Here is a 16,223-nt window from a genome sequence, read left to right on the forward strand (position 1 = left end):
GGCCAATGCATTTTTTAATTCAAATATTAAAAAAAAAATAGCCCTACACAAGATTCTAGGCACCCTAACGCATAATAAAATAAGAAAATCCCACAGCAAAAATGTGAATTTCAAACAAGAATTCATCCAACCTGTCACCTATTAAAAACTCCTTTTCACCCTTTTATTGTTCTGGGAAACATATTTACATCATATCTATTTGATTATATTGCACAGATCATCCCTTCCCTGCCATAGTAATGAGAGGCACTAAAGCACATTACTCACACGCATAGAGAGCTGGGTGCAAGGAAGAAGACATCCATTTTAATGCCACTCCATGGACCCTGATATCCCCCTTTCACCAGCAAAGCATATTTGGAGATGTAGGGAGCTAGATGAGAACTAGATGAGAAGCAGCAATTCTGTTTTGCGTACTCCAGTTGAAATCCAATTATAATGCTTGCTTGCTATCTATGATGAAGTCCAGCTTAATAATATGTGACACTTATTAACACAACCGTCGTACTTGTTTTATTTTATTATTTTCTGGGAGGAGAAGGGGTATTCAACGATTTCTCCCTAATGCGTGAGTAATTAAACACAATGTTTAAGAGTATCAGAGGGGTAGCCGTGTTAGTCTAGATCTGTAAAAGATGTTTAAGAGCTGTACCTTATAATGGATGTAAAGAATAGATTCAAATTAAATATTTCCTCAAAAAGTTCGTGTAACAGGGTGCTGGCCAGGAGGTCCTGAGCCAGGCCCCTATTAGCCCAGCTCCAATTCAGAAGCATTAATTGGGCTGGCTGAGAATGCCACAGCTAATTGCTAAAAGAGAAGCACCTGTGGGCCTTAGTAGCCGGGGGCTAAATAAGGCTGGCAGGAAGGAGAGAGGTTGCTGGTTTGGAGCAGAGTGTAAATAGAAGGTGGTGGGAGCTGGCACTGAAAATAAAAAGCCCTGGTAACAGCACTCAGAAGGGGTCTTTGGCTGATTTCTTGTGAGGACAAGCGAAGGCCCTCATTACATGTGGGGTCTTCTCCAGGATCCAAGAGCCAGCGAACATGGTTCGTGGCCTGGATATGGAGGAGACCCTGCAATGGCTGGTCAAACAGCAGGAGCAGATGCAGCAGGCCCTGCAAAGTTTTCAGCAGTCCCACCAGGCCGAGAGAAAGGCTTTACTGATCTGGCAAGCAAAGCAACAGCACAGTCTGTGAGACTTCAAATGGGAGCAGACTGGCATGCAACAACAGCTCCTGCAATGGGTGGTGAGTCCTGCGGGAGGAGATGGCACACGGCTGCCGGGCTGGAGACTTTGTAAAATGAGCCCAGCGGATGATCCCGATGCCTTTCTCGGGACCTTTGAGTGGGTAGCCACGGGCGCCGGGTGGGAGAGGGCAACCTGGGCCCTCTGACTGGCTCCATACCTGATGAGATAGGCTCAAGCGGCCTATATGGCCTTGAGCGACAAGCAAGCCCAGAACTATGAGGCGGTGAGGACGGCCATTCTAGACTAGGTGGGCCTGTCAAAGGAGCGGTACAGCCAAAAGTTCCAGGTGGCCTGATGGTGCAGCACCAGGCACACGCACAGAGACTAATGGACGTGGCCACACACTGGCTGAGGCCAGAGACAGGCACGGTGGGAGAAATGATGGATACATTGGCCCTAGAAAAATTGCTGCAGAGCCTCCCTGAGAACATACACGTCTGGGTAAGGCGTCACCAGCCGGTCACTGTCAAGGCAGCAGTCAGGTTGACCGAGGAATATATTGAGGCAGAGGGTACCCAGAGGGAGGACCGACCCAGGAAAGACAAGGAGGCGGGGAAGAAACTGGCAGAACGTTTTTCTGGGAAAGGCCCGGAAAGAAAGGGGGAACCCCGATGAGCACCCGAGAGGCCCGCCAAGCTTGTTTGCTGGCAGTGTGGGAGACCTGGACACACAAAACGTGACTGCCGCAATATGGAGTGTGGGTGGGCTGAGTTTTGTGACTGGATTCAAGTTGGGGGGCGAAAAGGGGGGCAAAAACTGTCCACCATCCCAGTGAGGATTGGGAGGAACCCCCAAACAGGACTGATAGATACTGTGTTAGCCTGTTTGCTTGTACAGAGGGGGCTGGTGAAGCTGCACTGGCTGATTGCGGGGGCAAGGATGGCCCTTGAGTGTATCCATGGGGACAAGAGGTCCTGTCTGGTGTCCCAGGTGCCCCTCGAAGTGAGGGGTCGCTTCAAATGGAAGCAGGTTGAGATGCTAGAGAGGCTACCATATCTGGTGGTGTTAGGTAGGGACTGGGGCCCACTACCTAGAAAGAAACGGAGGGGTGCCCAAAGGAGGGAACAGATATCCCTAAATCGAGGATCCCAAATGAGGAAGATGAGTAAAGTCCCATAAATAATAAAGAAGAGAACCCTAGACAACAGATCCCAGAGCAAGCAGACCTGCAGGAAGGGTGTATGGGGGAACCGGCCAGCCTGAAGCCCTTGGAAGGAGAGAGGGGGCAATTGGAGCACCCCACAATACCACTCCATGGGGAGGGTACCCAGAACCCACTGAGTGGTGCAGGGGAAACTGAGGCATGGAAGGCCCCGCAGGATGGTGGGATGGATCCTGACCCCCTACCAAAAGTAAAGGGGGAGGAGGGGACAGGACACCTGCTGGGGTGTGACAACTTGCGGGCAGAGGCGGAACTATGGGGGCAGCCACTCCCCAAGCAGTGTACGTTTTGCGGGAGGGGGATGGAGAAAACCTGAGGAGAGGATGCCAGGAATCTCCTGGCCAAGAGCAGGGAACGTCCTCAGAGGAGCCCCCCGGGCAGACGGTGAAGGGGCCAAGGTCGGCTGGACCTTGCGGTTCTTAAGGGGGGAGGCATGTAACAGGGGTGCTGGCCAGGAGGTCCTGAGCCAGGCCCCTGTTAGCCCAGCTCCAGTTAAGAAGCATTAATTGGGCCTGGCTGAATACGCCACACCTAACTGATAAAAGAGAAGCAGCTGCGGGCCTTATTATCCAAGGTGCTATCTGAGGCTGGCAGGAAGGAGAAAAAGTGGCAGGAAGAGAAAGGAGGGAGGAGCCAAGGACTGTTCATCCCTGCTGGCTGGAGAGGCTAGCTGTCCCCCAGATTGCTGGTTTGGAGCAGACTGGAAATAGAAGGTGGTGGGAGCTGGCACTGAAAATAAAAAAGCCCTGGTGACTGCACTCAGAAGAGGCCTCTGGCTGATTTGTTGCGAGGGCAAGCGAAGGCCCTCATTACAGTTTTTCAATCAGATTTTTGAAGCAATTAATCCAGTGTGCGGAACAAAACAAAACAAAAGGCGTATTTGAATAGGTAGCTGACTAAAGTAAAAAGTCAAAAGGGAAGAGAAAAGAAGAATGTTAATATAAATTCAAGTGATTAGGTTAATTGAGCGCGCAATGTGCGCGCACACACACACACACAAAGATTAAAACCCCAAACGAGGCTGACAGACATTTAAGAGGAAAACTTAGATTTGGATGAGGAGAAGGGAAAGATGAATTTTTACAGTGTACAAATGTTTTGAAAAGTAGGATTTCACTTTTGACAAAGCACTTGCCACCTGACCACAACAGCAGTATTCTTCTCAGCTTTGTGAGCCTGTCTACCACTGATATAGATTCAAAGTATATCATAGTCAAGCAACTTTTTGTTTCTCTTCATGAATTATTCCCTTTGCCCTTCATCTTCACAGACATCGCCCTTCCCCAATAAAGAGGGAGAGAGTGAGCCAAAGTTGCAAGATTCAGCTCAATTATATTGGTTAATCTGTTTTTGCTTTCATATATCCAGAGACGGATGCACAGGGCACCATACTGCAGTTGTTGGACCTCAGATAGGTGGAAGAACAAATCAGTTAGTGCATATTATGAAGCAAAAGACATCTGATGACTGAAAGTACACAATCTATACAATATGAAGGATGTTAGGTAGTATATATGCAAAACATTTCAGGTCTGTTACACTTACATTATAACTATAAGGGCAGATATCTTGCTAGACCAACATATTCCAAATTTGACCAGCCTTTTGGTTTTATTCCACTTACTCCAGCAGAGTGACACTAGACATTATTGTGGTCCGCCAGTTTTCATGCTGTCCTATTCTCTTCAGGTTCCTCTACCACAGGGATCAGCAACCTTTGGCCCGCGGCCCGCCAGGGTAAGCACCCTGGCAGGCCAGGCCGGTTTCTTTACCTGCCACATCTGCAGGTTCGGCCAATCACAGCTCTCACTGGCCGCAGTTTGCTGCTCAGGCCAATGGGGGCGGTGGGAAGCAGCGGCCATCCCTTGGCCCGCGCCACTTCCCACAGCCCCCATTGGCCTGGGATGGCAAACCGAGGCCAGTACTGGGCTGCCTGCCAAAGTTGCCGATCCCTGCTGTACCACATTCCTCACAATGCATCTGGCTTCTTAGTAACTGGCCAAAGATGCTAAGTTCCAACACAAAGGAAAGAATGTGTCTTGGGGTACGTCTACACTACGGGATTATTCCGATTTTACATAAACCGGTTTAGTAAAACAGATTGTATAAAGCCGAGTGCACGCGGCCACACCAAGCACATTAATTCAGTGGTGTACATCCACGGTCCGAGGCTAGCATCAATTTCTGGAGCGTTGCACTGTGGGTATCTGTAGCTATCCCATAGTTCCCGCAGTCTACCCCGCCCCTTGGAATTCTGGGTTGAGATCCCAGTGCCTGATGGGGCAAAAATCATTGTCGCGGGTGGTTCTGGGTAAATGTTGTCAGTCACTCCTTCCTCTGGGAAAGCAACGGCAGACAATCATTTCGCGCCCTTTTTCCCTGGATTGCCCTGGCAGACGCCATAGCATGGCAACCATGGAGCCTGTTTTGCCTTTTGTCACTGTCACCGTATGTGTACTAGATGCTGATGACAGAGGCGATTCAGCAGCGCTACACAGCAGCATTCATTTGCTTTTGCATGATAGCAGAGACGGTTATCAGCCATTCTGTACCGTCTGCTACCATTGTAAATTGGCAATGAGATGACGGTTACCAGTCCTTCTGAACTGTACTGTCTGCTGCTGTCATGGGTGCCCCTGGCTGAGGTCGGCCGGGGGCGCAAAAGATAAAAATGGGAATGACTCCCCGAGTCAATCCCTCCTTGATGGTATCTAAAAATAGAATCAGTCCTGCCTAGAATATGGGGCAAGTGTACTAGAGAACCAGTGTATCAGAGAACCAGAGAGCACAGCCGCTCTGTGTCAGATCCCGCAGAAATAATGAGCAGCATGCCATTCACAGGGGGTGCCCCTGCAACAACCCCACCTGTTGCTTCCCTCCTCCCCCAGCCTTCCTGGGCTACTGTTGCAGTGTCCCCCCATTTGTGTGATGAAGTAATAAAGAATGCAGGAATAAGAAACAATGACTTGTTAGTGAGATAAAATGAGGGGAAGGCAGCCTCCAGCTGCTATGATCGTCCAGACAGGACATTAAGCAGTGTGGGGGAGAGGAGCCCAGCATCCCGCTGCTATGATAGTCCAGGCAGTACAGAATCTTTTCTTTACACATGAAGGGCGGGGGCTGATGGAGCTCAGCCCCCTGTTGCTATGATGAAGACGGTTACCAGCCGTTCTGTACCATCTACTGGGAATGACCGGGAGGCCAGCCAGGAGCACTCATGGGCTGATGATGAGGACGGATACCAGTCCTTCTGCACGGTACCATCTGCCACAAGGCTGATGATGACGATGGATATCAGTCATATTGTACCATCAGCCACCAAGGAGGAGGGGCGAGGATGCTGCAGTTCAGTGCTGCAGCATCGCGTCTACCAGCAGCATTCAGTAGACATAGGGTGACATTTAAAAGAGTCAAGAGACGATTTTTTTCCCTTTTCCTTCTGGGGGTGGGTAGCGGGGGTTAACTGACGAGCTATCCCCTGAACCACCCCGGACAATGTGTTTGACCCTACAGGCATTGGGAACTCAGCCAAGAATGCAAATACTTTTCGGAGACTGCAGGAACTGTGGGATAGCTTGAGTCCTCAGTCCCCCCTCCCTCCCTCCATGAGCGTCCGTTTGATTCTTTGGCTTTCCGTTACGCTTGTCACACAGCAGTGTGCTGAGTCCCTGCTGTGGCCTCTGTCTGGAGATTTTTTAAAAATGCTTTGGAATTTTGTCTTCTGTAACGGAGCTGTGATAGAACAGATTTGTCTGCCCATACAGCGATCACATCCATACGGTCCATGCTGGAGCTCTTTTTGGATTTGGGACTGCATCGCCACCCGTGCTGATCGGAGCTTCACGCTGGGCAAACAGGAAATGATATTCAAAAGTTCGCGGGGCTTTTCCTGTCTACCTGGCCACTGCATCCAAGTTCAGATTGCTGTCCAGAGCAGTCACAGTGGTGCACTGTGGGATACCGCCCGGAGGCCAATACCATCGATTTGCGGCTACACTAACCCTAATCCGATATGGTAATATCAATATTAGCGCTACTCCTCTCGTTGGGGAGGAGTACAGAAACCGGTTTAAAGAGCCTCTTAGTGTGGACGGGTGCGGCGTTAAATCAGTTTAACGCTCCTAAAATCGGTTTAAACGCGTAGTGTAGACCAGGCCTAATAGTCATGGAATCCTACATTCATGTAGATCCAGCATGTGAATTCCTCAGATCTGACCAACTGCTCACCACAGTCAATGGCACTACTTCTGTAAGTAACTGTTTGCCAGTTTAAGGGATACATAATTGGGAATTTACACCAGAGGTCCCTCCAAATCCATCAAAGTTATCCTCTGGCACCATCACAGATTAGAGTCTTCCTAAAGTGTCCCTAATAAATGGGCACCGTGTCTTAATTCTCTCTACATAGACTGCTCCATTGCCTAATATATCTGTTTTTAATAGGAGTTCCCCTAATATTTTCCTGCTGTAGCAACAGTTATCACTGTTTATTAATATAATGCTCTTTACATATAAAAAAAGTCCACTCTTAAAAAGACAGGACATTCAGAGCTTGGGTCTTTAAGGCCCATTCATACACAAATATGAATAGTAGCAAGCAGAAAGGGTTGTATATGTCCCCATCCTAGGCCTCTAAATTTTCTTTCCAGTTTGTCTTCTTGACCACCACCCTTATTACCTTCACAAACAATTTAATACAGTGCTTATTAGCAGAGTAATTAAGAATATAGAAAAAGTATGAGTTTGACAGAGAGAAACCTGAATGTAAAGTGTAATGTGGTCCAGCTATTGCACAATTTGATGTGCAACGTGAGTTTTCCATTCACAGCACAGATATTCATAAAGTAGGTATGTTTGACAGAGTATGTCATAAAACAGTTTTTTCCCCTTGAAGTACCATTGTGACAGGATATTGGAATATCTGAGGCACAGCTGCACTAGAGAGTTTATAGTGTTGCAGCTGGACCGATGCATCTGTATCTCCGTAAGCTCTCTAATGTAGCCACTCTAAGTCAATGGGAGAGAGCTCTCCCATTAGATTAACTAATCCAGCCCCTCGCGAGCGGCTGTATCTATGTCCACACCGGTGCTTATGTCAGTGTAACTTATGTGACTCAGGGGTGCGATTTATTCACACACACCCTGAGCGATATCAATTATGCTGACATAAGCCGTAGTGTAGATATAACCTTAGTTCATGATGAGGTACCCAAGAGCATAAAAAGATATTGGATATGTCTGTAGTAGCACACTCTGATATGAAAGATTTTAAAATACCAGGTTAAAAATAACTAGCTGTTTCTCATTTAAAAGATTTTTGTGTGTTTGTGTCTGTGTTTCCCATCCTCCCCGCATCTGTCAGCCTGTCAAGTTGCAATATGCATTTGGAACATATGCCTCAGCCATTACTTTGAGACTTTAGAGTATATTACTGTCAAAGTCACGGCATGAACTTCTGAGCAAAACAAATGTTTCTTACTGAAACAGGTTACAATTTGCAACACAATTAAAGTGTTTTAATTTACATGGTGTGAAAAACACAATTTACTTTTCTATCTCTCACTTTCTCAGCATGTTTTCCCCAGAAGAATTCAGGAGGCCTCTATAAAGATGACTGGAATGATAATGAAAGAAAGATAAATGGCCTGAAAGATTTTTACTGGAATCTTAGGGGGGAAAGGTCACATCTAAGGTCATGTCTACACTGCACAGTTAAGTCGACATAAATCAGCTTATATCAACCTAACTGTGGAGGTGTGCATCCTGGAATGCTCCTCCCATAGATTTAATTCTCCTGCTATGCTGACATAATAAAACCATCTCGACAAGAGGCATAGGGTTATAGTTAGAGCAATTAAGTGTGCTTAGAGACACTGCATTGCTTATGTTATCCTATGTGGCCTCCAGGAGGTATCCCACAATGCCCATGGTAACCGCTTTGGTCATCAGTTTGAACTTTGCTGCCAGGTACATAGGTATGCCCCTACCCCTTTAAAGCCCCAGAATTGAAATTCCTCTTTCTGTTTGCTCATCATGGAGAGCTCACATAGCATCTGCCCAGAGGACTATGCCAGCTCCCTGCAGCTAATGCACTCCTGTCTTGAGTACACTTGAGTAGTTGATTTCCTGGGTCTGTGCAGAGAGGAGGTTGTGCAATCACAATTTCTCTTCAGCCTCAGGAACTTTGATACCTGTGGGCAGATTGCTTGTGGTAAGGAGAAGAAAGGGCATTCTAGGTACAAGCACCAGTGTCATGCAAAGATTAAGTGGATGGCTTTGCAGCAATAGGGTTCCCTAACAGCAGCGGGGTGATAGATGGCATGCATATCCCCATTTTGGCCCCAGACCAATTTGCAACAGAGTACATACTACTATTCTATGGTATTGCAAGCTCTGGTGGATCACTAGGTTCATTTCACTGACATCAATATAGGGTGGTCAGAGAAGGTGCATGATGCACGCATCTTCAAGAATGCTGGCCTGTATAGGAAGCTGAAGCAAGGACTTTTTTCCAGACCAGAAGATTCCAATTGGGGATGTGGAAATGCCAATAGTGATCCCTTGGAGACTACCCTTTACTCCTGTGGCTCATTAATCCTTACTTCAGAAACCTTGACTGCAGCAAGGAACACTTCAACAAGAGGCACCACGTGTAGAATGACCGTTGAATGTGCCTTTGGTATGATCATCGACATAATTAAAGTTGACTTAACTTTGTAGTGTAGACATAGCTTAAATATAAGAACACATTTAATGCCTCTGACAATTGAGGAGATAGTGAATGGGAATGGATCACAGAATGGGAGGATGGGTAATAAGTTAATTGTTATGTTGCTTAATGTAGGGGAGATGAGAAAGCAAGATGCAACCAGTAGAGTCCTAGTTACTAAGGCTGTCTACTGAAGATGGTGTTTTAAATTTATTTATCAGAATATATCTTAGGCTAACAAAAAAAACCCACAACTTTCTTTGCATAAATATTTATTTTTAAAGGGGGAAAGCTCTCAACCATGTGAGCACTAGATACCACTGTGGATTGTGTGAACTCACATTATCATAATGAATCATAGTTGTTATTTTAGTTCGGTTAGAGAACAACTGTTTTTGTACAATGAAAGTCTAATTAGGGTAAAAGAAAACGGCTAAAATCTCTAGGACTAGACAACAGTTGTTTGCATCCTTAATGGGAAAAATAACACACACACACCCCTATAGAATTTAGGGAATAACCTTATCTATTGAATGATTATACTAACCCACAAGATTATTTATCTCTATTAAATTCTGCAGATTTTCAGATTACTTTTTCTAGAAGCCTCTTGTTTTCATTCTATTTTTGATACCTTAAAACACCTTAGAAATGTTTTCCCTCCCTTAATTATCTTTTTATTAATACTGTTACAATTATGAGTGCTGTAAGTAAACACAGCAGTGCAAAATAGATACACTGTGCCAAACAATTTACATGAATCATTCTATTCCCACAGCCAAAGTGCATGGTAAACACACTTATCACATGGTTCTTCAATTTACCAAGACCACGCCACAATGATTGCTTCAATTTTCTTTACTACAGATATGGATGTCCTGACTAGACCATATTTGTGTGACAAGCCTCTCTAGTAAGCGTGTTCTTTAAGAAATATTGTATCCTTAAGCATATTTGAAAGAAAAGCTTTTTATTCTATGGATTATCAGAACATTTATTTCATCTTTCCTCTGATGTTTAGATCTTGCCAGCATAATAAAGAAAGCAGAAGGTTTCCTCAATTCTAAGTGTTAGATCAGAGTGTTTCTTTCAAATATTAGGAGTTGAAGTGATATGTATCTTGGGCTTTGTTGGTTTTGGATGTATTGTAAACATGCATGAAAATACATTGTTATGAATAAAATTAACTTTATATTGTAGAGCAAAATCCTGCTGTTAGCCTCTGTGCACAATTCCCTTTTGAAAACAATGTCAGGACATGGCACTTTAAATGTAAATATTTCATCAAAATGTAAAGGTTTCTCCAGACAACTTAGCCATAAAATAAATAACTTCTCAATATTCTGAAAGGTTTCAATTGCGATTACTCTGGTACTTTTATTCTAAAATATTGTGAGCTGCATCTTTGTTTTGTTTTTTAATTGATTGTTTACTTGAGTTGGTGTTGGAAATGTTATGAAATATATTTGAAAAAAGTAAATGTTTCATATCACCTTTACAAAGATACAAACACAGAATTTTCTTTTCTGGGTCTTTTTTTAAGCTCCTATGATTGAGTCTTCCACTCATTAAATATTAATCTGTCAATTTAAATTTAAGATAAAATATTGAATTATTTACTTAGAAAAAAGCAAGAAACATGTCATTTTGCATAAAATATATTGTGCTTTAACTTCAGTATAATCTTTCACCCCTCTCTCGTCCAAATTAATATTTGAGCCCTGTTTATTCCCCCTTTATCACCAAAATCCATTCTTGCAGCTTCAATCCCCAGCCTTAAATGCTTGCTCACACCTTGCTCATTTCTTGGCTTGATTAATACTTTCAATCTGGTCTCTTTACATAGAACATCTCTGTAGCTTGGTCTGTCCGAAAAAAGAAATCAATCAAACAGAAACTTCCTGTTGCTTAAGTTATCTTTCGCTCTCATCATTCTGAACTCATTTTATCTCCTTTCAATCCTCTCGGTAGGTTTGTGTTTTATCAAAACAAGTGAAAGTCTTCTAGGCCTTACACAATCTTTGTATACTAATATTAATAGTAACTCATAAGAACTCACTCTGCTCACCATTAAACAGTCAATATTTATCAGTAGTTATTCAATTGTATGTGAAGCACCACTGTTATTTCCCATTCTAGGTAAAGGAACGTCTTATATTGCCGATACTGTCAAGTAACTGCATCTTTGTAATGTGACTATTGTTTTAAATGTATATAGCATTTGATACATTTAAATCCATGTAAGAAGAGTGATTAATTCTCAGCTCCTTTTGGGGACAGGAAGTTGTATTATCCTTATTTTACAAAGAGGGAAAAAGATGCAAAAGTTAAAGTGACTTGCTGTAGGTTAAACAGTGAGCTACTGGCAAAGTTGGAACTACAGTTCAAGAGGCCCTGGATTCCATTCCATTTTCAGTCCACTAGACAATACTACTTACGACTCTGTGTTTCCTCCTCCTTTTCTGTAGTCCACGTTCTATTCCTTTATCTGCCTCTCCTTAGTATCCCATTATATTCCCTCCCTCCTCTTTGTTTCATGGTCCTGCTGCTTTTTCATACTGTCCCAATGACAAGAAGAAAAAAAAAAGAACCTTTGTCCTTTAAAGCCACTCCTTCTATTAAGTATTCCTAAATGGATTTCCTCGCCAATATTTTTTCTTCAGCTTTCCATGCCTGAACTATTGTCCTGTGGATATTTTGTGTGTGTGTTTGACTGAGTTTGATAAGATGTTTAGGACAGGGGTCATTTCTTCTTGTTCTGCAAGCTGCTATCTATACTATGTAAATCATTATGAATAATGAAATTGCTTAATGTATTTCCCATTTTTGGACATCTTTTCTCCAAACTAGCTTTCCTGCAATACCCTGAAGGGTTAGAGGGGATGATGGTGGTGGTGGTAGAGAAATATTGTATAGCTTAAATCCAATCATACCTTTCAGAGACCAGCATCTCAATAAGGCTTGAATTGACAGACAATCAGACTATACCGGAGTTGGCAAAGTCAATTATACTGTTTGCTAATCAGCAATTCACCAGAACCATATAGGATAACTGGTTAGGGTGTTGCTGATGTCCCTTCACCATTAAAGTATTAGAAATATTCCTCCATTACCTGAAGAAGGCCAAGACATTCTTAAAGGGTAAAATACTTTAAAAGGCATATTAGGCACCCTCACATTTTCTATTTTTGCTCTCACCCCACCCACAATACACTGTGCCTCTTAAGGAGCCCTTTCTCCTGTGAATAGTTGGAAGGAATAGCTGCTACAATGACTTATCTGATTTTCCTTGCTCTACAGGGGAAGACACTGGATTATTTTTTAGGACCATTTGCATTAAAATTAATAATTATTTGTATTCTACTAGTGTCTCCTGGTGAGATGCTGTACAAATACATATTTCAAGACAGCCCCTGCCTTAAAGAGCTTGCAGTCTGAATAAACGAGACACATAAAAGGTAGGGAGGGAAAAGAAGCACAGAGGCAAATGGGGAGAGTTGGGAATAGTGTTCCCATGGCAGAGTGGGGAATAGAACACAGGTCTCCTGACTCCATTCTAGAGAGCCATTAGAGCACACTGCCCCTCCATTTGCATACTTCTTACACTTTTAATTAACTAAAATATATACATGCAAAAGACAGAAAGCCAAGTTCTCTTCTGTCTTACTGGCTTCTGTTTGCTTATTTATATATACACACACACGCACATATTTTTTGCAGGAGGAACAACCGCAAAAACACACAGCCCTCCTCCAGGAACAAAACAAAGTTTGATAGAAAGAGGAGGAAGAGGTCACGAAGATCATGTTAATGACTTTACTGCTTGTGATGTTATTGACATGAACTGGGACCATATAGATCATTGTTTCAACCAAAGTCCTGTAGAGGCACCAAATCTTGTATAAAGGGGGTCTAATAGGGTGTCTAAGACAAGGTTATGGTTTGCTTGTTATGATTATGCTATCTGTATGCATATATCATTTTTGTATTTAAAGTTGTAAGTATTGGCTCTATACTATCTGTATTTCAAAATTATGCTGTGCTTCTGGGTGACACCCCAGACAAGTTGGTGTCAGCTCTGCCTATTAAGGACCATCAGTCTCAACTGACCCATTGAGAGAAGGCAGATACACCCTGTAACTCAGCAAAGTATGCAGGAACTTGCCCATGTGACTCCAGACTCCATTTTGCTGTAATTTTCCACAGTAAGGACAAAGAGGTGTTCTTACACCTGGAAAATACTGTAAAAGGCTAATGCCTCATCTCCATCTGGTCTTCAATCCTGTTTTTTACCTCTGGAGGGACTTTGCTACAAATAGAAGTTTTACACAAAGGACTCACCCATCCCAGTTGTGGATGTACTCCAGAGACTTGATTTGAACCTGAAGTTTATTCTATTATTGCTACAAGCCTGAACCAAGAACTTTGCCATTACAGTATGTAATTGATTCCATTTAACCAATTCTTGTTCTCATCTATATCTTTTTCCTTTTATGAATAAACCTTTCGATTTTAGATTCTAAAGGATTGGCAAGAGTGTAATTTGTGGGTAAGATCTGATTTGTATATTGACCTGGGTCTGGGACTTGGTCCTTTGGGATCGGGAGAACCTTTTTTCTTTTACTGAGGCATTGGTTTTCATAACCATTCATCCCCATAATGAGTGGCACTGGTGGTGATACTGGGAAACTGGAGTGTCTAAACGAATTGCTTGTGTGTCTTGTGGTTAGCCAGTGGTGTGAGGCCAAAATCCTCTTTGTCTCTGGCTGGTTTGGTTTGCCTTAGAGGTGGAAAAACCCCAGCCTAGGGCTGTAACTGCCCTGCTTTAAGCAATTTGTCCTGAATTGGCACTCTCAGTTGGGTCCTGCCAGAACCAGCACTGTTACACTGCTCCAGATCTCACTGATGCTAATAGGGCACAAGTATCATCCTATTAGCAACAATACAATTTGTCATACTACTGAAAATGAATACTAATAAGATATATTACAGTAATGTATAAATGCAAATACAATAAGGCTGTCATAACTTCTCCAGCACTTTATTTAAAGCTCCCACCATTAATATCTTCGGTACTCGCTCTAATAACTGCTGCTCAGAATGAATTCATTCGGTAATAATGTGCCTGTCTATCCCCGGCTAGAGGGCAGTGGAAAGATACAGACTTCTATGTTTGATATTCTACACAGATTTCATATGGAAACAGTTTAGAGTATGCTATGTTTTACAGCTGGGGCTTTCAAATTATGCAGTATGGCTCTCCTTAGGTAATGGGATCACAAATAACTCTTTGATGTCTTAGCAAAATAGGGCATGATCCTGCAAGGTGCTGAGCACTCCAACCCAGATCCAACAAAACACTTAAGCTTGCCTTCAAGTCACTAAATGTTCTATATCATCATTTATACCACTCTTGCAGGATAAAGGGGCCTTAAAGTGGAAGTAAAATAAGTTTGCACCTACATTAAGGCTCCTGAAATTTGACAGTGCATTCTTACTTTGCATGTTATACTCAGATATGGTCACCTCATGTCAAGAGGACAGAAATGTAATAAACAGACTAAAGAAAGTGAAATACACAATTAGTCTAAAAAGGACAAGCAAAATTAACAGACATGAGGGGAGATTAGACTGTCTTACTAAGAAAGCTCAAGAGACTCATCAGTCTGAAAAAGAGGTTAATAAGAGGAAATTTAACAGACATTTATAATGACAGTGAAGATCATTATAGGGTGATCCTAGTTATCCTTGTAAAACACACAATTAAGTTAAACATAACAGTTTTTTCTCCAATGTAAATGAATGTGGAACTCCCTGCCACAGAATATTGAGGCAAATAGCATAGTAAGAACCTTACAGGATAGGATTATCTGAATTATTGAGCCATATAAACTGCACTTTAGGTATTTAAACTAGTATTTACGTAGGCACTGCAGTAATTTTCATAGGGATACATATAAGTCAGATCTTTAGGATGCCAGAGCTAGTTGTGCCTGAAATTTAGGCATTCTGGGCATGGAAAAGTTTAGGTTGCCAAAGGGAAATTTCAAAATAAGGAAGAATAGGCCTGGAAAGCATCAGGAATATGAAAGTTATGTGTGCTATCGGCATGTCTAACTCATTAGGTGCAAATGAAATTGCATAAGGAACCACCATGCACTCTTTGGTAGTGTATGGGTTGAATCCTCCCATGTGATAGGAATTTATATTTTTAAATTTACCCATCACTATGGTATTAAGATCTTTGTTCTAAATGTATTGCATGCTTACTATCTCTGAGATACCTGAGAATTTTGAAAACAGAATCTAGCATACCAGCTTACAAAATCTGATGAGTTATTGCAGTTAAACTTGGCAGATGCCAATAAAGTAGCCCGCTGAAGGATAAAAATGAGACCTTGGGATGAGGATGGAGCTCACTCATCTATACACATTCCCCCAAAAGCTTTGATTTAATTTTCCTCAATGTTGGATGAAATTCAGGTCAGCCCTTTTGTTTTTTCCTTTGACTGAGTTCCTCATTTGTAATTCTCAAATCAGTATTCAGCACTATGGCCTTATGGAGAAAGAAAAAGAGACATGAAGAGAGGGGGTTAAAATGGGTAGGGGAAGAGAAATGTTTTTTGTTTGTATATCCAGTACATAGAAGAACCATAGCATAATTACAAAGCATGGAGATCTTTGTTTATTAGTACATGATTTCTCTTACTGGGGAGGATGTAAAGCACTGCCCCTAATACATCATCGGCATTCTGCTTAACATGCAGAAAATTACTGATGATTTTCAGTAACATTATGCCGTATACAGACGTTGCAATTTCCATGGATTATATCAACAGTTAGTTGGCACAGTGAATTTAGTGATTAAATAAAAAATAATAAAAGAATGGGAGGAAACATTTTCCGCATGAATGCTGCAGGTCTTTATAGCAGTTTTCACTTTTCATTTTAACACTTAGTAAACAGAAGCCAGTAAGACAGAAGAGAACTTGGCTTTCTGTCTTTTGCATGTATATAACACTTTCCACCCAAGAATGGAACAAATTTGTACACCTACATTTAGATATCTCTTTGGAAAATGTGCTCTAGAATTCTATCGTAAGA

The sequence above is a fragment of the Mauremys mutica genome, chromosome 8, assembly GCF_020497125.1.
Source record: "Mauremys mutica isolate MM-2020 ecotype Southern chromosome 8, ASM2049712v1, whole genome shotgun sequence".
In the NCBI taxonomy this organism is placed as follows: domain Eukaryota; kingdom Metazoa; phylum Chordata; order Testudines; family Geoemydidae; genus Mauremys; species Mauremys mutica.